The sequence below is a fragment of the Arvicola amphibius genome, chromosome 8 (assembly GCF_903992535.2).
Source record: "Arvicola amphibius chromosome 8, mArvAmp1.2, whole genome shotgun sequence".
In the NCBI taxonomy this organism is placed as follows: domain Eukaryota; kingdom Metazoa; phylum Chordata; class Mammalia; order Rodentia; family Cricetidae; genus Arvicola; species Arvicola amphibius.
The window spans coordinates 88,656,909-88,680,740 of NC_052054.1; the positions used below are offsets into that span (position 1 = coordinate 88,656,909).

Sequence of the window (23,832 nt, forward strand, 5' to 3'; positions counted from 1 at the left end):
TTCCTGTTCAGGTCTCCAGAATCACGAACACTGTCACATGCTATATTCATGAGGGAGATTTTAAATTTAAGCAAAAATAGATTGGAGTTAATTTGCCGAGTCAGAAAAACAAAGAAACTGAACAAGATTATACCACTTTAGCCCTTAACAAATATTGGCCAAACCAAATAAAAATCAGTTCATCAACTTTTAACTGCAATAGACACAAGTGTGCCCTACCACATCATTGGGGATGCTTTTATTTCGCTTGTGTGACATTCAGGGCATGGTGGTGGTGTTAACTGATCCCCACATTCAGAGGCTTGCCATCCCAACAATCTTGTTTTACAGAACAGAGCAGCTAATGGCAAGAGGAACCATCTCTGACTTTGTTCCCACCCCATGTACTCAGTTCCCAGTATAGGAAAGATGTGCACGCATCTGTCATGTTTCTAGACAATAGTTCTAAACAGAAAGCCCAGGGTTGGGCATAATGGCACACAGTGGGAAGACAAAAACACCTAAGGTATATACTGATGTCTTTGAATATATGACATTGTAAGAACACACACATGCACGCATTCACAGACATAAACACTCACACACACGCACACCAGCACACATATACAAAAGCCTGTGCACCAGGTCCCAAAAAGCTCATCTTAGGGTTTAAAATAATATTTATCTCCATGGAGAACAATTAACTTCCATTATCAGAAAGGCAAAAAGGAAAGAGGAAGAGAAAAAAAACCACCAAAATGTTCTAAAGTCGATCATCACGGGGTAGAAACAATCATGATGTTTCATGACTTTAGCTGCTAAAAATTGAAAAAGAAAATCCTTCTTGATTTTCATTTTTATTATGTGCCTGAGTGTTTTGCCTGTGTGTGCCACGTGCCCTTGTGGATCAGAAGACAGCATCAGATCTCCTAGAATTGAAGTTACAGACACTTGGGACCTGTCCTGTGGGTACTAGGAATTGGACACAGGTCCTCTGAAAGAGCAGCCAGTGTTCTCAAACACTGGGCCATCTCGTTACCCTAACAACAACAAAAAATAAAATAAAATAAAATAATAAAAATATAAAGATGGTTATTTCCAGGAAAGTATCAAAATAGTGAAAATATTGTTACAAAAAGCAGGAATACCCAGGGTGTGCCACCAAGCTTGGTACATTGACCTTGATCCCCAGGACCCAAATGGCAGGAGGAGAAAGCTCAACTCCTGGAACTTGTTCTCTGACTTACACAAGCACATAAATAAATACAGTAGTAAAAAACAGTAGAGAGAGGAGGCAGAGGCAGGAGGATATCTGCGACTTCAAGGCCAGTTTGGTCTACCTCGCAAGTTCTAGGCCAGCAAGAGCTATGCGGTGAGATCCTGTAAGCAGCTGAGGCTTGCAAAGGCGTGGTATTTGGCCCTAACAAGCCACACGTGCAAGATGAAGACCTGCCACACTGGGTGTGGTGTGTCATGCCCCTCCCTCCAGCTCTGGGCACATGGGGGAGGAAGGGTGCAAAATCACAGTTATCCGAAACTGTGGCTTTCAACACAGCTTGGGAGCTGACAGAACCACGTCCAACCTACTGAAACTTTCATTCTCCAAGTGGGAAAGCTAGGTGATGTTACAAATAAATGAAAAGCTACCTCCAGCTGTAGCCCCAAGTCCAAACCCCCAACATAAAAATGTTTAAGAGTCAAACGCACGGCATCTCTGTCCATACCTTCCTAAACATCGTGTGGAGCAAATGGAGACATTCCTTCACGCATTATCACAGCACAGCAGACTGGAGCCACTTCCTGAAATCGCTATGACTCACCCTGCTGAGTTCCAGTACTGGAAACAATCATCCCTCCAATGGGGCCTGCTCACCACAGATGCCGCAGTCAAGCAAGTTCCCAACCCGAGTGGACTCAGAACTTCAGGTCTGCCTCACACATCTCCCTAAAATGAGGCTTTAGTGGACTCGCAGAGCTTTTAGAGGTACTGCGTGTGGGTGCCAGATTTGAATGCATCCTTCTGGAGCTATCTTGTCGGGAGGGGAGTTTGCTTTGGATCCACGTACACAGCCAAGCTGCCTGTAGTTCAACATGCTCAATGGGAGGGGGAGAAAGCAGTCTAGGGAAAGCTTTTGCTATGAGGCCTTGCTCCCAAACCTGCGTATTACCCAATACAAATATGACGGGAGACATTTCAGGAAGAGGGAGCCGACGGGCATTAAAGAGGACTTTCACTTTCACTGTAACTCTAAAGATACAATTAATGACCAATGCCCGGGATTTGATATTGAGTTAAGTACACGTAGAAAAGTAGAGCCTGGGGCTATAGCAGTATTAATGGTCTAATGAAAACCATTTTTAAAGTATATTACGCACTAGAATAAAGTCTCCCTCTAAACAGCCAAAGTCCTTAATATATACCTCATGAGCAAATTCCATACACATGGCTGGGGGTGGGGGTGGGGGGGGGCGCGTGACCTAAAACGGATATACTCAGAGTGTGCATTAAAGAAACAGAAATGATAGATAACGTTCCAATTATGCTGACAAGTTGAAGAATACTGACAGGAATATTGAAAATGACAGTTTTCTGTAGGGCAAGAAAATCACTTGTGAGAAAGGCACGCTAGCCTTTGATTTGCTAATCAGTTCTATAGGGAGGCATCCTCGGTGCTGTACTGCAGACACAGGCAGGGAAGAAGGTCGTATCTGATTTTCTCTGCTAGTAGTGAGAGACAAAAAGCTGAGGGGAAAACAAAACCACACATATCAAAGACGTAGGGCAGAGCTAATTTAGAGCCTACAACAAGGTAGACCAGTAGACCAGGATCAGTGCCCACTCGATCCTATGAACAAAATCAATGACTGCATTCACAGCTGGATCTGAACACATTGCATAACGATCTGCCCCCAGGAGGACACTAGCTGCTGGGGACTAGTTACTGTGGTCACTCAAGCACAGCTGATCTGACACCTTCTTCCTTAAGTTACACCTGGAAAGATGGCTGTCTTTCCCTCTCCCACCCCAAAGGCCTCACATTCAGAGACCACGGCTCTTCTAACTTCCAAGTCCATCTGTATCAGCTGCTCAGAGGCCTCCTCTTGGTGCTGCTGTGTCAGACTCCCCTTCGAAAGCAATCCATTCCCTGTGGTGCGGCTGTCCTCTGACACCAAACCACAAGAGGCAGCCACTCCCATATGACTATGGGATAACAGAGTTTAATTTTTGAATGTTTTAATTTATTTTTACGTGTATGGATTTTTTGACTGAGCGTATGTCCCGGCACCACATGTGTGTAATGCCCAAGGAAGGTAGAAGAGGGTATCAGATTCCCGGGCATTGGAGGTGCAGACAGTTCAGTCAGCATGCATGTAGGTGCTGGGACAAGAACCTGGGTTTTCTGGAAGAGCAGCCAGTGCTGTTAACGGATGAGCCATCTGCCCAGTCCCACTATCTCCATTTTTAAAAGTCAGCCACACCTCTAGGTCCCCCTTAACTACATGAGATGGCTGACTAGGACGCTACCTAACTGGACTGCAGGGTCTTGAAAAGGAATAAAATACAACCATCATTAGGACTGGGCCCCTTGCTGCTTCTGTTAATGGGAGAAATCCAGGCAATGTTGCCCTGAATAGCATCACAGGGCTGGCCCTGTGTGCCTAGAAGGCATGTCTAGAGAATGCTGGGCCAGAGGACTGCAGGGGAAACACCTGCTCTAAGTGGGCCAGCAACACCTGTCACCAAGGACTTGTTTGGGGCAAAAATGCAGAAGGAGCAAATTCTTGCTTTGCCTTCTAGACAGCTCCGGGTTCTTCAAGTCTTTATCGCCAGACTCTGTCACAGAATCCAGGCTCTCAGTCCAAGCCTGAGTTTTGGCACCAAGGGCTTCCTGGAGCCAGGGTCAGGGACTGTGAACTTGGAGGGAGGCAGAAAATGAGTTTCTGTGGCTCTGTCACCTGCAGACTGTCCATGTTTCCTGGACACCTGGGGATTACCAAGGCCTGTACTCAACACTCCTTTTGCCTTATGATCCTCAGCTCGCTCACCTGCAGGCCCACTGCATTCAGTTCCTGTCCGCCTCACTAAACTGCCCACATAAATTCCCCAGATGCACATACTTCTCGCCTGATGCAAAGCATGCTGGGACCTCATCATCTCCAGGAGCACACACACACACACACACACACACACACACACACACACACACAGCACCCTTCATCCTGGAAACAGCCATCACTAATTCGATTTGTGGCACAGTATGCCCTTGGCTTTTTTCCTGTGGCTTACTAATCGGTGTCCTTTGCTGGCTCCTCTCTCTGACCTCCAAATGTCAGCCTCCAGGTTGGTTCCTGAGCCTGCTACCTCTCTACACTTATGATCTCATCCACTCCGTGACTTAAATGCCACGTTGTACTCCCGCCTCCAGGATTTACATATTCTGCTGATAACTCTGAAATTCACATCCTGGTGGTGGCTCTATTTAACATCAACCCTACATGCTGGACACACCCTTCTCTCAAACCCACAGCCCTTCTCACGTCTCCAGTTCCTTCAAAATGCTGGTGCCCTGATTCTCCCCCTGGCCTCGCAATGCTGCCACGCCCAACTTATCTTTAAAGGCTTTTCCTTCCTATCTCCAAACACTCACTGAAACAACAAACCCCTTCCCCTTTAGCCTCCTCACACTCTGCCCACAAGGCACCAATAATTTTCTGCATCACTTCCCTCTCCCTAGGTACGTATTTACTCTTCCACGCCTTGCTCAGATAGTGCGCCCGATGGAATCTCCACTGCTACTTCCTTGCTGCACTGGCACAACACTAAGATACCCGTATTCTTTATCACCATCAAAACACACAAGGATGCAGTGTTTTTTTCCCAACCAAGCTTTTCCCTAATTGTAACTAAGCTCCGAGCCAGCTCATTCTCACCAATTTTCAGTACCTTCAGGCATACTTTTTTCTCTATACAATGCTTCAACTCTCCCTAAAATACACCGCTACACAGCCTTCCTGGCTGTTCTATCTGAACTAGCCCTCTGTACATTATTCTTCCTCAACTTCGCTTTCATTTTCTCTACAGCATTTTAGTGTACTCATGCACGGCACCCCTCTTTCCCCACTAAGTGGGCAGCTGTTCTGCTCCCCATGCTTGATGCCTGGCACAACACCTGACTCACAGGACCATCTCAATTATGCATTACAAGAGAAAACCAAGGAAAGTACCAAAGGCTGTGGCCCATCATTGTCTAGAACAAAGAGTATTTGACATATAAACCATCAATCTTCCCCCTCCTCAAAAAATACAAAACATTTATAATCCATTATAAAAAAATTTAATTTTCATTGCATCAAAAAACAAATTAAAAAATAAGAAAAAGTGGTAATGTTAGTAGGAGAGATGGATCAACAATTACAAATACATGCTGCTCTTCCAGAGGACCTGGGGTTCAATTCCCAACACCCACGCCAAGTAGTTAGCAATTGTCTGTAATCCCAGTTCCAAGGGGGGACCCAGCACCTCTGGCCTCTGTGGGTATATGCAAACCTATACACCTACACACGTACATACACACACTAGAAAATATTAAAACATTTTTTAAAGGAATGGAAAGGTCTACGTTAATGGAGTGCTCTCTAAGGTCCAGTTGGAAGCGAGCCTGACTTGGCTTGGCCCTGGGTTGACAGTCATAGCCTCATGAGCAGGGCAGTAATTGTGGCACCCTTCTAAGGGCAAAGATTCCGAGTCTCCGCGGTTCATCTTCAAGTTTCAGCATTTACAGTTCTAGCAGCTGGTTTCTACAAACTGTAGAGAACGCAAAAGAAGGTTAAGGGGAAACTCGAAACAATGAATGCTTTGTCCCATCTTGGTGATCGGATTTTGCACTTGAGTTTCTAACTAGGCTAATTTCAGGAGAGATGGCTACATGTCACGCATGTTATATATAACCACCAAACAATGATCTGAACCTCCTGATCAACTCCATCCTTTTTACCTCTTTCTTTTCTAATGACGTTGAAATCTGCATATCACTTCACTACAAGATGTTCTGATAGGGACTGAAGAGATAGCTCAGCACTAAAGAACACCTACGACTATGCCAGGAGACCAGCGTTCAGCTCCCAACACCCACACCCTGAAACGCCAGGAGAAGTATTGCAGTCTCCATGAGTCTGTCATGGAACATGACCATTACGCAACACCAAATAATGGTTAATCTTTTTCTAAACATGTCCTCATCAGGTAAAGCAAAAACAACGAAGTAGGATGGTCACAGTTCAGATCACGTGTTCTGGTTTTAGCATTTGCTATCTGTGTGACCTTGAGGCAGGAACGTGGTGAACACACAGATGCTAATTCCCATTGCTCGAAATGATTCCATCTAGACTTCAAACAGGAGGAGCCACCAAGCACTCCGGGAGGCATGATTATCACCACTGTATGGTTTTCGAACATCATACTGAAGGATACATTAGACACCTGCAAAAACAGTATGCATCCTGATTACAAAAAGTGACATGTGAACTCCAGCATCACTACCTAGTGGCATGAAACCAGGAACAAGTTTCATAACCTCCCTGTGCCTCACTTTCCCCAGCTATAAAGTAGGGGCAGTGAATAACACCTAAACCAAGAGAGTTGTTGAAGATTAATTGATACATGTAAATAAATTTAAATAGTGTTTGCTGAGGTAAACAGGAAAAATGCTTACTCGAAGATGTCCGTGCCCCAATTCCAGATGCTAAAATATGGTAGGTATGTGGCGAAATGAGCTTTGATGATAAAATTTAAGATGGTGAGATTATCCTAGAATATCCAGAGACAGCTCCTAAAAGCACAGGATCCTCGAAAGAAAAAGAACAAAGCCCAAAAAAGAAACAGAGAACAGAAGAGTGTAGAATGATGCTCCTGCAAGATCCCAGTCTGGGAACAGACTGTTCAACTTCTAGAAGCTGGAGAAGACAAGAAACAGTCTTCCCCAGAGAGAGAATCCAATGCCGTTCTGCACTGTCTGAGCTTCCACCCAGCCCAGCCTGTCTCACACTCTAACCTCCAGATTTTCCTTGTTTGTTTGTTTACAGTTAGAGCAGCGCACGACTGACTATACCAGGTAAAGACAGCGCTATGTGAGTAACACTGAGAAAGTGTTCTACACCGGCGGTGGTGTGAGCCGCTCTGCTCACAGTCCCAGCAGGACTGGAGAGACTCAGACTCCTTGCAGGAAAGGAGGATAAGAGGGAACTGCAGCAGTCCATCCCCAGAGCACAGCTTGGTCAGACAGCCCACATTTCCCTCTGCTCTGGGAGATGAGGAAATACTGAGTCAGCCTTTATTAGTAAAACTAATTTCCAGGGAGACTGGAGAGACAGATCAGCAGTTAAGAAAGAGTGCTTACTATTCATACGGAGGACCTGAATCCAGTTCCCAGTTCCCACAAGCTGCCTCAGAACTGCCTATAACTCCAGTTTCAGGAATCCATTGCCCTCTTCTGGCCTCTGCAGGTTCCTGCACACACATGGTACATATAAACTTACACAGGCACATACACACATACATAAAAATAATAAATATTTATGCCAGGTGGTGATGGCACATGCCCTTAATCCCCCACACTCAGGAAGCAGAGGCAGGCGCATCTCTGTGAGTTCGAGGCCAGCCTGCTCTACAACAGCTAGCTCCAGAACAGGCTCCAAAATTAAAGAGAAACTCTGTCTCACAAATCAATTAATCAATCAATCAATAAATATTTTAATTAATTTCCAAGAAAAGAAACAACAATGGAGTCATCTTGAACACTGTTTTAAAGTTGAGGAATTTAAAATACATTCAAGCTACTCTGAACCTCTGAAGGGGCAAGTACATTTCAGAAGGGATCTCAGTTTGCCCAAGAAAAGCCACGTGGCTTAGTCCAGGACAAGCAGAACAGCAAATGTGGCAGGAAGGAAATCAAATAATGAGAACAATAAAAGCAGATTGGTCTCCTGGTGTGTGACACTGGGGCAACTGAGTCCATGACAGCGTCACTGAAGGAAACCGGGGTGCTGAAGGAGAAAACAGAGGGGTAGTCCTGCAGCTGCCGGGTGTCCGGTGGTATCAGTGTGCATGCAAGTCTGGAGCTGAAAAGAGAAGTCAAGGATGGATACCTAAGCAGCCAATATAATCGAGGATTTCAAGCACCGAGAACAAGTGAGATCACCTGGGGAGCACGCACATGCCCGCTTTTTATCATGGGAAATGGCTTACAGCAAAGTTCTCACACATCCTCAATTAAGAACCCCTGCATTCGAGCTAAATATAGGCACTGCAACTTGGTTCAGGAGGGTCTGCCTTCCCAACACCCCTGGTGTCATGACTACTGAGCATTATCTAGTCAGTACGCAGCCCTATCCCACCTATCCGGGGGGGGGGGGGGGGGAACACTGCAAGTCAATCAATCCCAGGCACTTCACAGGGTTTCCTAACAGGACAAGCAGCCCTTCAAATGCCAGCTTGACCCCTGCTGACACGGACTGCTGAGGCCCAAGAGAGAAAGAGAGACCTGGCCTGTCTGGTCACAATCAACAAGTCACAGACCACTGCTATATGGGTTTCCTAATGGAATGGGTTTCATTCCAGATCTGGAGCTTAATACACCTGGATGTCTTCCAGGAGACCGTGTGCAGAGAAGTGACATCACCATGTGACCATAAAGAATATTCAATTAGATACATAAGAATATTCAATTAGATACTGTCCTCCCAAAACTCAGTCATGACTCACAAATCTCCCACGTGCTCAGGTAAAACTGACAGAAGCCACTCAGACACAGGTAGCAGACAAGAGTGTCACGTGACTACAGAGGAGCTGAGGTTCCTGACATGTTCTTGCTGGGAATTCGGGGGCCTTGTGACTGCACCTGGCAGCTGCTAGTCCCCAGGCAGGATCTGAACACTGACCAAGAATGACAGCACCTTAGGACCACTCTGCTCCTAAACAGAGGCTGGTGCTCCTGGTGCTGGCACTTCCGGCAGGCACAGACCAGAGTGCTGTTCCCCATCTCCACCCCACCTCCTCCCTGCCAGTCACCAAAGGGATGTTCAGATGAAAACCAAGTGGCTTCACCTGCACACGCCCAGGAACGCTGCATGGAACCACCTCCTCTGCACTAAGGCAACATTTTAGGCACCAAGTTATCATATAAAATAACATTTTTGCAAGACAGATCATCTTTTTCAAATAATTACTGAAGGAAGTAGAACAAATATCTGGACTATAAAATATTTTAATAAAATGCAACTTTACCACTTAGAAATCCACTAAATAACGACAATTAAGTGGCACTGTGCAAATTGACTATTGTCTAATGGAGTTCTTTCTTTAATTCACCACTTCCAAATCTGTTCCCCACCCTCTGCTCCCCAAAATGTTTATGAACGAAATTACTGGCATTTCTCTCACAACTTACTGTGGTAGCATTTCAACTGTATTTTAATAAATAAAGACTGCCTGAAGATCTAAGAGTAAAACAGTCCCACTGGTCAGCCTTGCAACCAGGTTATGGTAACACACACCTTTAATCCCAGTAGCCACACTAGTTGCCATAGAAACTGGGTGGTGCATATGTTTAATGACAGTGGTGCATGCCTTTAATCCCAGCCCTAGAGAGGACTGTAAGATAGGGGAAGACAGCTCTCAGGCACAGTCTCTTTCGGAGATTCCAGGAGGCAGAATTGACATTTCATACTGAGGTCAAAACAGTGGCTGGCTGTTTTGCTTTTTGGATCTTAAGGTTGAACCCCAATTTCTGACCCTGAGCTTTTATTAATTGTGCTTCAACTTCCTTTTAATATCTTACATTCTTTTTTAAAGCTTTTTAAAAAATGTTTATTGTAGTTATTTATTGGAAGGACACCCACATGCCACAGCACAAGTGTAAAAGTCACAGGACAGCCTGCAGGAGTTGGTTCTCTGCTCCCATCATGTAGGACTCAAGAATCAAACACAGCTTTTCGGGCTTGGGAGCATGCATCTTGACCCACTGAGACAGCCCTGATACATTTTTATTCTTATACGTAGCATTCTGAGATAATCTTTGAAGAGTGGATCTATTCCTCACCCAAGAAGTTGCATGCACTCTCACGTGGTCACATGGTCCACTTTAGGTGGCAACAGTGCCCAAATAGCACAGTTCTGTTGGTGGATACCACCCCATTAAGTATTCTGGTCTATTCTGGTCTCTGACTTCTATCTATGCCATCTGCCTATCTCTTTATCCACAAGGTAATTATGATGTATATTTATACTCAACTCACTCTCCAAAGATGAAGGGTCTGTACTGAATCTTAGAAACTTTTTGCTGGCAAAAGTTTTATCAACATAGCAATTTTGAGAAAGCACAATTTCAATGTAAAAAGAGAATAAATGTCTGTAAATGGGAAAAGTCAATCAACCCAAACAGTGTTATTCTATTAAAATAAATGCAATTGACATGCGTGAGATCACTTCTCATTCAGAAATGGTTTGGGAAAGCCTTTGAAAATGGGGTTGTTCCAGTAATACCACTTTTGGGTATATATCCAAAGGATGCTCAATCGTGCCACAAGGACATGTGCTCAACTATGGTCATAGCAGCATTGTTTGTCATAGCCAGAACCTGGAAACAACCTAAATGCCCCTTGACCAAAGAATAGATAAGGAAAATGTGGTACATTTACACAATGAAGTACTACACAGCAGAAAAAAAATAACATCTTGAAATTTGCAGGAAAATGGATGGCACTTGAAAACATCATTTTGAGTAAGGTAGCTCAGACCCAGAAAGATAATTATCACACATACTCACTCATAGGTGGTTTTAAAACATAAAGCAAAGAAAACCAGCCTACAAACCACAATCCCAGAGAACTTAGACAACAATGTGGACACTAAGAGAGACTGACATAGATCTAAACTACGCGGGTAGTAGAAAAAGACAATCTCCTGAGTAAATTGGGAGCATGGGAACCTTGGGGGAGTGCTGAAAGGGGGGAGGGGAGAGGCAGGGAGGGGAGCAGAGAAAAATGTAGAGCTCAGTAAAAATCAATTAGAAAAGGAAAATGGGGTTGTTATTAAGTGGATTATCAGTCTGCCCCACAATCTTATTTATAGGAATCCTTCCCCCAATAGGTCCCTTCTAGTCGTTACTAACAGAGAACAGACATGTAGACAAGTTCCATCTCTAGTCACAGAAACTCCGAACTTCCTGAGCATCAGAGACTCTAAAGTGTCACAGCGTTTCTCCTATTGTATAAACAACAAGCTGAACCAGCTGGCCACATGCAAAGTGAGACAGTCAGCAACAGCAGGCAGAACACAGTCCCGAATACCATGGAGGACAGTAGCTCCATGGCTAAGACTATGTACTGCCCAAGTTCAGTTCCCAGCACCATGACTAACAACTCTCAACCACATACCTCCAGCTCCAGGGCATCTGATGCTCTCTTCCCCATTCTGCAAGCACCTTAACTCAAACATGCATGCACACACGCACACACACACGCACACATGCACGCATGCACACGAGGGCACAAACATATATTTAATTAAAAATAAGACACATCTTTTTAGAAAAAAACACAATAGTAATAAATTTCTAAGAATGCCCTGAGCTGTAAAAGATACGTTAAGGATATGAACTTCTTGAGTCTCACTTTTTTTTTTTCAATAGTTACTAGTTAGATTTTCTTACCCTAAAAGTTCCCAGAAATATTTTGCATTTCAAGTTTTGTAACTCTTTGGCCCTGCAAGTTTTCAAGAGATGGTCTTGGGCCAAAAGCAATTCATAGTTCTTCCACATGTGGGTCAGCCAAACCAGAGCAGCTCTGTCAGGCACAGGGCATTTGGAGGGTGTTTTTAGCAAGATGACTGGCCTCCGACCAACCTTGAGCTATCTCGCTGGAGTCACTGCCTTTTGACTCTTTATGAATCTCTCTCTTCATCCTCATCTCTCCCAACCATACACAAAAACAGTCCATGTTCTGCCTTATGACCTAGGAAAATAATAACTTGGTCCCATCAAGGGTGATAAAGATGAGACAGGTCTTTGTGGGTCTCCTGTTGAGAAGCATCTCTGAAACGCTTCCTCCTGGCATCATCTTTCTGTAGGTATGTTCATCCATGTGCTGGCTTCTGACGAACTGAACACAAGCTGCTTTGTTTTATTAACATCTGCTGCAGGATAATCTTCATGTGAGAAGTTCAGATCTTGGCTATAAGCAATGTGCTTGGCTCGGGGCTCTCTTAACCAGGCACAGACCCAGAGTGAAGTCATTCTTCCTCAACTCTAATGACTCCCCAGTCGGCATCTCCTTCCTTGATCTCTCAGCCCACTTGGCTATTTCCATTAATGTCCACTCCATCATAAATAAAACTGAACTTGGCTTCCCAAACTACCTTGTCTTTGCCAACAGTATAACTTGTCTCCAATACCCCAAAAGGGAAAAGTCAAGGAAGAGCACATGACTCGAACCAGCCACCACTGCCCTTCAACCATCCATTACAAAGTCTTGGTGTCCCCCTCACAAAATGTCTGCACATTTTTTCTCCTTTTTGACTGTAGCGGATTCGATACTGGAACAAAGATTTATACCCTTATGTCTGTTACATTACCTCACGCAGATTCTCAGCTGCCTTCCTGTTTCTGAGTCTTCCTACACACTGCTACCAGAATAATCTAGATTGAATATTCTTTTCACTCCCTTCCAGGTCTAAAATTTTCTACAAAATGAATTCTCTAATACTGCTTCTCTCAAGCAGCTGCCTGGCACACAGTAACTCTGAGAAGATTGCCACCGCCTGACTCCCAACTCTAGCCTGACTCCAGGCAACTCACTATTGCATTACAAACTACTCTTTTGTTTTGTTTTGTTTTGTTTTGTTCCATGTTTTTGTTTTTGAGATGGAGTCTCTCTATGCAGCCCTGGTGTCCAGGAACTCACAGTGTTGGCCAGGCTGACCTTGACCTCAGAGAATCTGCCTGCCTTTGACTCTGGAATCAAAGGTTTGCGCCATCATGCCTGGCTCCAAACTACCTTTTAAAGCACCAAGGGACGTATCTAGACAAGGCACTGTCCTCAGTTCTTCTCAAACGCCCAAGTTCAGGACTACAGGGCTAGCAAAGAGTTGTATTTCACACCAGCAAGGACCCTACTGCCTGCCAAAGCCAATTGCAAATGCTCAACTTCTTCCCCTTCTTGAGTCCAGCAAACTAGGTCATCATCTGAGCATAGCTATGCTTCTGACTTTCCTTTGAAGTCTACACCTTGAGAGATAAGAACATGGGCATCGGCCGGGCGGTGGTGGTGCACACCTTTAATCCTAGCACTCGGGAGGCAGAGGCAGGCGGATCTCTGTGAGTTCGAGGCCAGCCTGGTCTACAAGAGCTAGTTCCAGGACAGGCTCCAAAGCTACAGAGAAACCCTGTCTCGAAAAACCAAAAAAAAAAAAAAAAAAAAAAAAAAAAAAAAAAGAACATGGGCATCTGCAGGCATGCCCAATCTACTGCCAACAGCCTTCCCCGATCCCAGGACAGCTAGACAACAAGTGAGGCACACCAACATTTGTAGATGTCTACGTCCACTTGTCTACATCATGTCACGATGCTGAAAGGCTTGAACACCTAGAGCTCAGCCTTGGTCTTCACCCCTGAACCCCAGAATGTGCAACGGTACGTAGGGCCCATGACCTGTGCACCGTGTATTTCCACACACTTGCGAAGTTTAGCATGTCTTCGATATTTGACATCTGCCCAATATCATCCTAATCACATTAACGCCTAATGAAAAAGTGAACGGCACTTAGCTATCTGCTTCCCATACAATAATTATATTTCCCAAAATAACTTAAGCAGCACTTTCTAGGTGAGAAGCATATCTAGTATATCCATCAAAATCTCTGTAATATCTATCATTCAGCTAAGCTCATAAACCTATGCTTGTGGCGGTGCATAAGAAAAGCCACTGAACCACAGCTCAGGACACCCCCATGTCCAGGTATGTATTGGTGATGACTGGGCACAGTGCCGAGGTCTAGTCACCCAGTGTCCATATCTGAAAAATCAAAGACTAAATGAACTAGCCTAAGCACCCTATCTACACTCAGATTCTATACCTATTTTTTTATGCATGACTTATCTGGGATGCTGATGATTGCTAAAATGAACGTTTTACTCTGAAACAGCAAATTGTAGAATTTTCCCCCTAAGACAGACAATGATTCTAAGGATGATTCAGTATTGGGCCTCCATCCTTGAGTGTTCCAGTCACTGGTTCCTATCCTCCAGAGAAAGTCACCACAAGGCCCCCACCCATGAATTCCATGCCTCTAGCACAAAAGAACTCAGAGGTCTACCCCATCTGTGCTGGACTGTCAACTAGTGGTGTCAGGAGTTGAAGTCTTGTTAAAGCAGCCACACTACTGAGAGTCCGTGGGTGTGGTTTCCTTGTCATATCCAAAAGACACATTCTCTAACATATATCCGGGTCCTCTTCTCTCTCACACCTTCTTCTACATGCTCCCTGAAGCTTAGGTGTGGGCATTACTGTGCTGTAAATGTATCAACCCTATGCTCAGCTGTCCTCTGCATTCCGACCAGCGGTGGCTTTCTGGAATGGTCGCCATCTGCTGCAAAAAGAAGCTTCCTTGATGAACGGTGAGGGCTACAGGTATCTGTGGATATAAGACGTACATACAAACTACACCAAACAGACCCAGCAGATGTGACATATATTTTATATATTTACAAATACACACACACACACACACACACACTAATAATAATTAAAGAAAAAGGGACCATGGATTTGAGAGCAAGTTGGGTCCATGGGTAGATTGAACAGGGAAGACGTTATATTTTAATTTAAAAATTTGTTTTAAAAAAGAATGTAAACCCCCATCTTAATTGTTATTTAAGCATTTAACATAAACAAAATGTATTTAAATCAAGCAAAAGATAATAATAGAAGACCTCAGAGAGACTGCTGCAAAGGATGCAGAAGCCCAAGTACCCACCCTGAAGGGTGGGTTCCTCATGGGAACAGAGACAAAACAGTGCTCACCCTGGAGGAAGTGTGGCAATCTGAGCCAACATTAACAGTGGACAACAACTTGAAAGGACAGAACTTCTTTCTTTTGATCCCATAAAACCTTAAGAGTCCAACTACTTTTAATATAACAAGATGCAAGAGACAGAACTTAATTATTTCCATTTCCACTGTCAGTAATATAAAAAATAAATTAGAAATAGACATGGAAAACAAAAGCTACAAGAAAGCCACAGCCCAGATGTGAACGAGATGAAAACAGCATGGTTTTTAACAGATGGAATGTAAGATATGAGAATCTGCTTGCCCAGATGCCAAGTGGAACGTACTGAAGAATGCAGTATCACCCTACTTTCCCTATGAAGCCAAATTACCTGACAGAGTGAAATACACTATGCTATCAATATTTGCAATGTTCATTATAGTTAAACATTTTGATATATTTTGAATGATAAATAAAAATAATACACACTTATCAGGTAGAACATGTTTTCAAAATGTCTATACATTTTGAAACATTTAATCAAGTTAACATGTGCTAGTTCTTAAAATTAGCACTTCTGTAATAAGAACCCTTGGAATCTACTCTTAGCAGTTTTGAAGACAACAATACATAGTTACTATCCATAGCTACCATATTATACAATAAATCTCTTAGGTTTATTCCTCCATTGGAAATTCTGCATCCTTTGTTTTTGGTTTTCAACCTTTGTAGCCAATAGGCAGAGCATGTAAGACATGAAGTCCTGAAATGAAATGCAAATTATTTAAAGCTTGTGGGTAATAAGAAGACTCAAGGAATATGGAGAATGGAAAGAAAAAGAAACAAGTAGAAGGTGGTTGAAAACCACTACCTTCCCCAGCCGAAAGGTGGAGACTTGAGAGCTCATACCTAATGGTGATAGATTAGGAAAGCAAGCAGAATTCTATCCTTCTAAGTGATATCAAACAGAAGAATTAAGTAGCAAACTAACTTTATAAAGGGGAGAGAAGAATCCCTAATCTTTTATGAAAGGAAACAGTAGCTGAAGATGAAACAATGCTGTTTGTTATAGTGCATGAGTGTATGTTAGATTTAGAAAGAGAAACCTAGTGGAGTAAGGCCCCCACAGGAGGAGGACTGGGAACCACTGAGCTGGCCAGCAGAGAAGAAAGATTGCAGTTGTCAATGCACACTTTTCTGTGTCAATGCACACCTGTGTCGATCCACACCTCTCCGTGGCGATGCACACCTCCCTGTGGCGATGCACACCTCCCTGTGTCGATGCACACCTCTCTGTGTTGATGCACACCACTCTGTGGCGATGCACACCTCCCTACTTTAGGGTTTTTTGTTTCTCTTATTATTCCTATGTGTAACTATGCCTTCACGAAAGTATTTAAAACAGATCACTGTCAAGGCTGCCAATTCTGATCCAAGATAAAGTGGTTCATTAAAAAGACCACAGCATAAGGTCTGGTTCAGGAACTGCTGGCTTTTCAGAACCAAAAAATAAATAATTGGTGTGGGAGGTCCTTCTGTCTATGTGTTGCTTTTATTGGTTAGTGAAAAAGAAACTGCTTTGAGCCTGTAACAGAGCAGGGCATAACAGTGCTGGGCGGGAAAAACTAAACTGAATGCTTGGAGAAAGAAGGCAGAGTTAGGGAAAGCCATGGAGACACCACCAGAGACAGACACACTCAAACTTTCCCTGTAGGCCAGGAGCCTAATGGTAAAATATAAAATAATGGAGATGGGTTAACTTTAGATGTAAGAGCTAGCTAGCAACATGCTTAAGTAATTGGCCAAGCAGTGATTCAATTAATACAATATCTGTGTGGTTAATTCAGGAGTCTGGGCAGCCGGGAAACAAACAAGCGGCCTCCTTACAACAAACAATGATGATGATAATCCTAGACTCAAAAACAACGCCATCTGAAAATCCACAATACATAAATTAAAAGGAGGAAGAGAATAAAGAAAAAGAAAACAGACTTTAAAATATCAATCATAGAAACGACTTAATGAGAGCACCACACCCATTTGGTTCAGACCAGGTGTGCTCTGACTTAAAGCTGGTGATCTGATCTCCAAAGATCCAACTAAGATCAAAGGTAGACGTAAGCTTTAAGAGTGATGATACAGAAGGGCGAGTTATTCTTTAGTGAGCAGACCAGCAGTCTAGAGCCTAGGCAATCCTCCGGACCGAGGAGAGCCTTGCACCGTCCTATATACGAAACAGTTTATGACAGATATCCACACGTGGGGTCTGCTGAATTCAGCATTACCGACTAACCCAAATGTTCAGATTGGGCTCTGTACTCTGGCCATCTAGGACTTACAGCAGCAAGACACAACAAAGTCAAGCCTTCCCATCTCGAAGGTATAAACTCATTCATGGTCCAAAACACACACTGAGCAGTCAAGTGAGAAAGTTCAAGTTTTAGGGTCTCGTAGCACATGTTGTAATCCTAGCTACTCTAAAGGCTAAGACAGGAAGAACACATGTTCAAGGCCTGCCTGGACTACACAGTGAGTTCTAAACCAGGTTACACAATGCATTAAGACCTTGTCTCAAAATAAAAAAGTGTAAAAACAAAGGGAAGGGAGATGGGAACGTGGTTCAGTGGGAGAATACTTGCCTAGCGTGTGTAAGGTCCCAGGTTCAAGTCCCAGTACACTAGTAAATCAGTAAGTAAATAGTCAATTAATTTCAAATCTCAGGTGATATACAGAAAGTAGTTAAGTGTATCGTGCATGTCTATGTATTAGCATGGATGGTCCCCAAGGATACCTGGAAATCTATGTAGCAAGTAGACAGACATAAGTTTCAAGACACAAATTTAGACCAGTGTTTATTTAATAGCCAGTTTATAAGAATGTTGCTTTCAGTGACTCTACTGCTTCAGCATACAGTTTGCCTCCAATAACAGAGAAGAACAGTTTAAACCCAGGATTACCAAGTCCTTTTCTGAGAAATGTCAGGTAAATATTTTAGGTTTTATGTTTTCTGCCCAGCCACTTCACTCAGCTAAGAGAGTTCACACACAACTAGCCACGGAGATGCCATGAAATGAAAATAACTACTCAAAAATGGAAAAACCATTCTTAGCTTCCACCCTACAAAAAGAGGCATTAGATCAATCTGTTTCACCATCAGCTGCCTTAGACGTGAGGACAACAGAAAAAGAAGACAGGGATTCATTAAGACCTTCCTTGTTTTCCTGCTCATCTCTCCATTCCTTCTTCAAAAATACCATTTGGAAGACAAATTGAAATGCACAGTAGGAAATACTGTATTTCCCAGTTTCCTCCTCTGCTTTTTCCCATCCCAAGAGGGCACACAAAATGCAAGCACCAGAATCATCAAACTGAACAAGAAATCCAAGCTGAGAAAGTTTCAGACTTTCAAATAATGCTTGCGAATGATTTTATACCACCTTATTGCTGATCGATAGAGCTTGCCTTCCCATTCCAAAAGGCAAGGAGAATAAATCTGGACTGCTGCCAGCCAGTCTCCAATGAGCTTGGAACACCACCTAATCGCTATGACGTGCACAGAATGTTTTTATTAGAATGTATACATTCAACTGGTAAACACGAAGAAGGAAAGTTCTGTTAACCTTCCCTTTTTCCCTTTAATTTGTATATGAACATAACGCATCCTTATGTTTTCTGTAACATATTGCAATTTACAATCTTAGATATGTAACTGAATTTTAGGCACCCAGAAAGAAATAACAGGGTAGGAGCATCTAAATATGCTACGTATCCTTCGGAGCCTTAGAACTAGACCTTTCAATCACTCCTTCCCAAAATGCAAAATGCCCAGAAAGTATACTGTGTATAAAAAACAAACAAACAAAAAAAAAAACAGACCTCAGGCAAACTGATTTTCAGTGGGGACAGTTTCCCCCACCAGAGGCTATTTATATCTAGCAGATGTCTGGGGACATTTTTTGATTGCTACAAATGGGGGACAAGAAAGGAGACAAGTGGCTGCTTGCAGTACCGCAGAGACAAGCCCCAACAACAATTGTCAGACCCCAAAACATATCAACAGCAAAGGGGTTAAAAACCCCCGGACTGAAGGAGCGGAAAGATAGTGTGTGCAGTTATAAACTCAAGTGCCTCAGTACTGGCCTTTTCCTTAGGAAACACTATGTTACATTCAGAAACTGAACACCAAAGACTGATGATGTCTACTATCTGTATAACAGTACGAACGATATTACCTTAAACACACTCTCTCTCCAATACTCCGTCTAGACTTACTCAACAAACAGAATGTATTCAAATCAAGTAGTTTATTTCTTCTGTTGTCTACCTCATAGCATCCCTCTCCACGGGTCTACAGCTGCTGCCACATCAAGAACAGGACCCAGAAATAGAGCAAGCCCTACAGAAGTCAGAAACCACAGTTCACCTAACAGATGACTAGCCTTTGATTTTCTTATGGGGTTGTCTATGGAAATAGGGAAACAACAAGGGGAAATTGGGGCCTCTGAATGAAGAAAGCTGGAGACCAGAGGGGACCTGCAAGAATGGCCCCTTCGTCTTCTAGGTAAACATTTTAACATCACAAAAACCAATAGCAAACTCAGAGTAAAAAAAACCACAAAAGTGGTCAATTTCATCAATGTTCCATCCATACTACAGAAATCCCTTAAGGCTAATGAATGTCTAACAGAACAATCCCTTTCCAATAAATAGAATCTTGATACCTGTTATCAAAGTACTTCCTCGGGTCTTGATTCAGGAACAATATACATGCAAATCAGTTTTAAAAATAAAGCCTTCAGATCAGTCAGGGCATGTGGTTCAGCTTTTCCTCAGAAGCCCATGTCTGAGATCTGTGCTTGGCAGAGGAGTCCCAGAAGACTACTGACCTCGGGACGAGATGGAGGGGACTCACCTCAGAGAAGATCCAGAAGACTACTGACCTCGGGATGGGATGGAGGGGACCCTTAATCAAGATTCTTAAAGTTCTTGAATTTCTAATCATGGTTGCCATCAAAGCTCCACCCTTTCCCAAAAGTCCTAGATCTCCACCGTTACAGCTCAGGAAACCAGACAACCCCACTGTGCTCCCTACGCAAACCCCAGCAGCAACACCTATTGTTGCAAATACAGTGCTCTGGCGGCGGTGGGAGAGGACTGTCATAGATACATCATGCTTCAGACTAAATGACTTACAGAAACCAGGAAACAGCAGCTAGGACACGAGGGTCCTCATGCCTACTGCGGCGGTTATTAATATGTTCTGTGCTGCACTGGAACACTACTAGTGTGGTTTGGGTTGTGCGAGGGTGTTCGCTTAGACGCTGCTAAGGTCTACACGCCTTAGGCTGGCCCAGGACATGCATCCATACTCCTGCCTCAGTTTCCCAAATGCTAAAAGATGCTAGTGGTGGAACGCATTTAAACAGACTTCTATATATACATCTAGTTTCAAAGATTTGCTTAAGGCATCAAATCCTGACCATAGGGCTTCCAGATCACGTACTTCAACACATTTTCATTTTCTCCCTTGATAAATGTTACCTGAGCCCAACGATCAAGTCTGGACTTCACCTGCACATTTTTCGTCATTGTCTAACTTCCACAGGGATTTCAGAAGCTAACATTGGTCCCCATGTCTGATGATAAACTAGTTAAAGACAGTCGCTGTTACAGATCCTGATTCCTTGTTTGAATCCCCTAGATGCAAGCACAGGACTGGTGCTTTTTCCTGGTGGTCGCAGGAGCAACAAGGGAAACTGCCTGGTCGGATGGCCAGCCCTTTCAAGGAAATGTAACATTTCTCAATCTCACCTGCTCATACTCTCATAGCTAGCATTAGGTCCCACCAACCTCTCATTCAGATTGAAGGGGTTTTTGTTTTTTTTTTTTTTTTTTTTTTTGTGGAGGAAGGGTAATTAGCCTTTGGTTTTGCTTTTTGTTTCTTTTGTTTTTGTTTTATTCAGTTATTTTTATTGTTTAGCTGAGACAAAAAGAACCTTAAGAATGTAGCCACCTAATACTCAGGGAAAGACCTCTAGGTAGTTTCCCCGGAGGCGGGCAGGGTTCTGGGGGTGGGGCGGGGCGGAGCTAGGTTGGGGTGTGTAGGAGTTGGGGGCGCTGGGGTGGGGGCACTGGGAGCTGGAGTGGGGCAGCGCTGAAGTGCAGTGGAGTACTCTAGACCCAGGACTGATCAGGTGGCAGGAAACAAAACTGCAAGAGGGGAAAGAACAAAAGTCCAAAGAACTGCAAACACAGATTGCTTTCAACCTAGGATGGTCTTAAAATACTGTTTGCATACTAAATGAGATGCACACCTTAACAAAGTTACCACATCAAGTGAAAGAAACTAGAATTGACAATGTAACCTCTGGTTGTGTTGTTACAAGACACTAAACACTGGCAAAACGGGTGCTACTTAAACTCAAGAATTCACCACCAAAACCTGTTCAAGAACCAGACTGTAACACAGTTTTTGCTATGCCTGGTAGTGTTGTGCAATTAAAGTTAACATATAGTTTAGATATAGAAAAATATTAAAAAACGTTGGATGCTCTGCTTCGTAATGGTTTTCGTCGTAATAATGTCTGGCTGCGAAGTAACTTAGAAGACATTCTGGGAAAGCATAAATCCAAAGCGGCGAACATGCCAGCAAAAGGACCACATTCATTATGCCTTCATAATAAAAGCTACTCTTCAGCGGTCAGGAGGTCATAAGCTAAACTGCCACCACCAAGTTTGTTTCTGCTGGACACAGATCTGGCAGCGAGCAGGCTAGAGGCTCTCACCAGCAGGCTCCCAGGAGGAAGATGGCTCTATGGCTCTGAGATGACACTATTCAGAGCTACCTGTTCCAGTCCCGGATTTTGTCTGTGTGACCTTGGGCATGGTAAAGTCTCGCCTGCCTCCTTTCCCCACCCACTGAATGGTAGTTGGGGAAATCAAGTTCATCATGTGATGCACTCTGGTTAATGCCAAACACATGATTCTCAGGCTTCCAGAGAGGGCTTACAAAGTCTATCCACTAGGAGATTCCGAGGCCCACCACTGCTAAACCTTTCAAGTGAGGTCCAGATGAGAACAAGGCTACCACCCCCAAGCCTCTCTCCCTGTCCAGAAAACACGCCACTACAGGTGCCTCTCTGGAAACCCACCTCCACAGCTCTAAACGCTGCATACTCTAAGCAGAACTTCCACTTCTCAGTGAGCAGGGGCTCATATGGAAACGGGAGAACTGAGTGCTTAAGATTTCTCAGTGACGGAATGAGTCACCCACTGCTTTAGAAACAGAGGGAAATGTCAAGGTTGTCAGAGAACCCCGTGCAGATGTTAGCATAAATCATGCTCAAGTGATCACCCAGCCAAAGCCAGAGGATGTTATTAAGACATCACTAAGTAAAAGGGTACCCGTTTTATATTTCCTGTAATGGAGACAATTCTGAAAATGGGGTTAAGAGGATCGCAGTAACTTTAACTCCGCAATTACAGAGAACTTCAAACAAAGCTCAGAACTCCTGGGCTCTGGCCACAAGGATTTACCTGTTGTCAAACTATTTACTTCAGCCTCATCAACAAGCCTGGCGCAAACTCCACGTTCAAGATTTAAAGGCAGCCAATAGGGCTTGTAATATATTTTCTCTATCATACTACCACCTAGGGAGAGCAGAAGCTGTAAACATTTGGAAACATCTGTCTGCGGCCAGGTTTTCAATTCCACTCTTCTAAAAATTATTTCTACAAGAGCTAGCTCCAGGACAGGCTCTAAAGCTGCAGAGAAACCCTGTCTCGAAAAACCAAAAAAAAAAAAAAAAATTATTTCTCGTGTTCTGTACTAATGACAGAATCCCTAAGTCCTCGCGTCAATTTCATAATACTTCAAATAGAGCATGTACTTTAAATTCCAGTTCCCACCAGGCCATTAACCCTAGCACAGCAGAAGCAAGGATAGTTTTCAATCATTTCAACCGTGAAAGGAAAAAAAAATTAAACATCAGCCTCATTGGAATAGGTCATAGATTTCTCTAGTCGACTGGTTGTTAGCTCGTCAATATTTGAATTCTTCAGAGTTCTCCACACCTCATCTGCTTCCACTGAAATGTGTGTGTTTCAACAGCAAAGAGCAGCTATAAAAGCCACTCGCAATCGCAGCGTGGTAACCTTCCAAACAGAACCCATTGCATCGATTTGCTTATTTTTAGCAACTTTTCCTGAAAGAACTGGGTGGGTCTTTTTTTTCCCCCTTTGCCAGTTTGACCACCCCGCACAGAACTGAGCGCCGCACAGCTTCCAGCAGGAGTATAACACGCGCTTCCCGGCTCTGCTCCAAATCAATCCGATGTAACAGCTGAGGAATGACGACACTAAAATCAACGCTACTATCCACCTCCAAAAGGGTTGCAACAGGAAATAAACTTTCTACGTCTTAAGAGGCAGTGAAGGGGGACGGGGGCAAAAAACAGAAATCTGTTTTTTTTTTAGGTGAGCTAGGTGCGCTGCGCTTCGGGTGTGCACAGGGGCATTTGAGCAACCTCTGGCAGCTTTAATCCTGAGCTAGCCGAGGGGGCGACCCACAGAGACACTCGTGCGGCGCCGGTTCCCCGCCAGCAGGTGCCCGAGGCCACTTCCACAGACCCGGAGCGAATGCCGGAACAAGGCCACTTCTGGCGAGCGCCAGGCTGCCGCCGAACGACGCCCAGCACTTTGCGAACTCGGGGGTCCGAGCGCGGCACAGCCTGAGCCGGGAGCAGGCTCTGCCGCGCCGTCGGGTGTGGCCTCACCCTGCCCCGGAGCCGAGCGTCGGCGACAAGTGAGAG

The 23,832-nt window shown here is 44.0% G+C and overlaps 1 protein-coding gene across 1 annotated transcript in view; it reads right to left on the reverse strand.

Moving 5' to 3' along the window:
• Positions 1-23,832, reverse strand: part of Man2a1 (mannosidase alpha class 2A member 1) — a 163,001-nt gene that overhangs the window by 138,461 nt on the left and 708 nt on the right. The window lies entirely within an intron of this gene.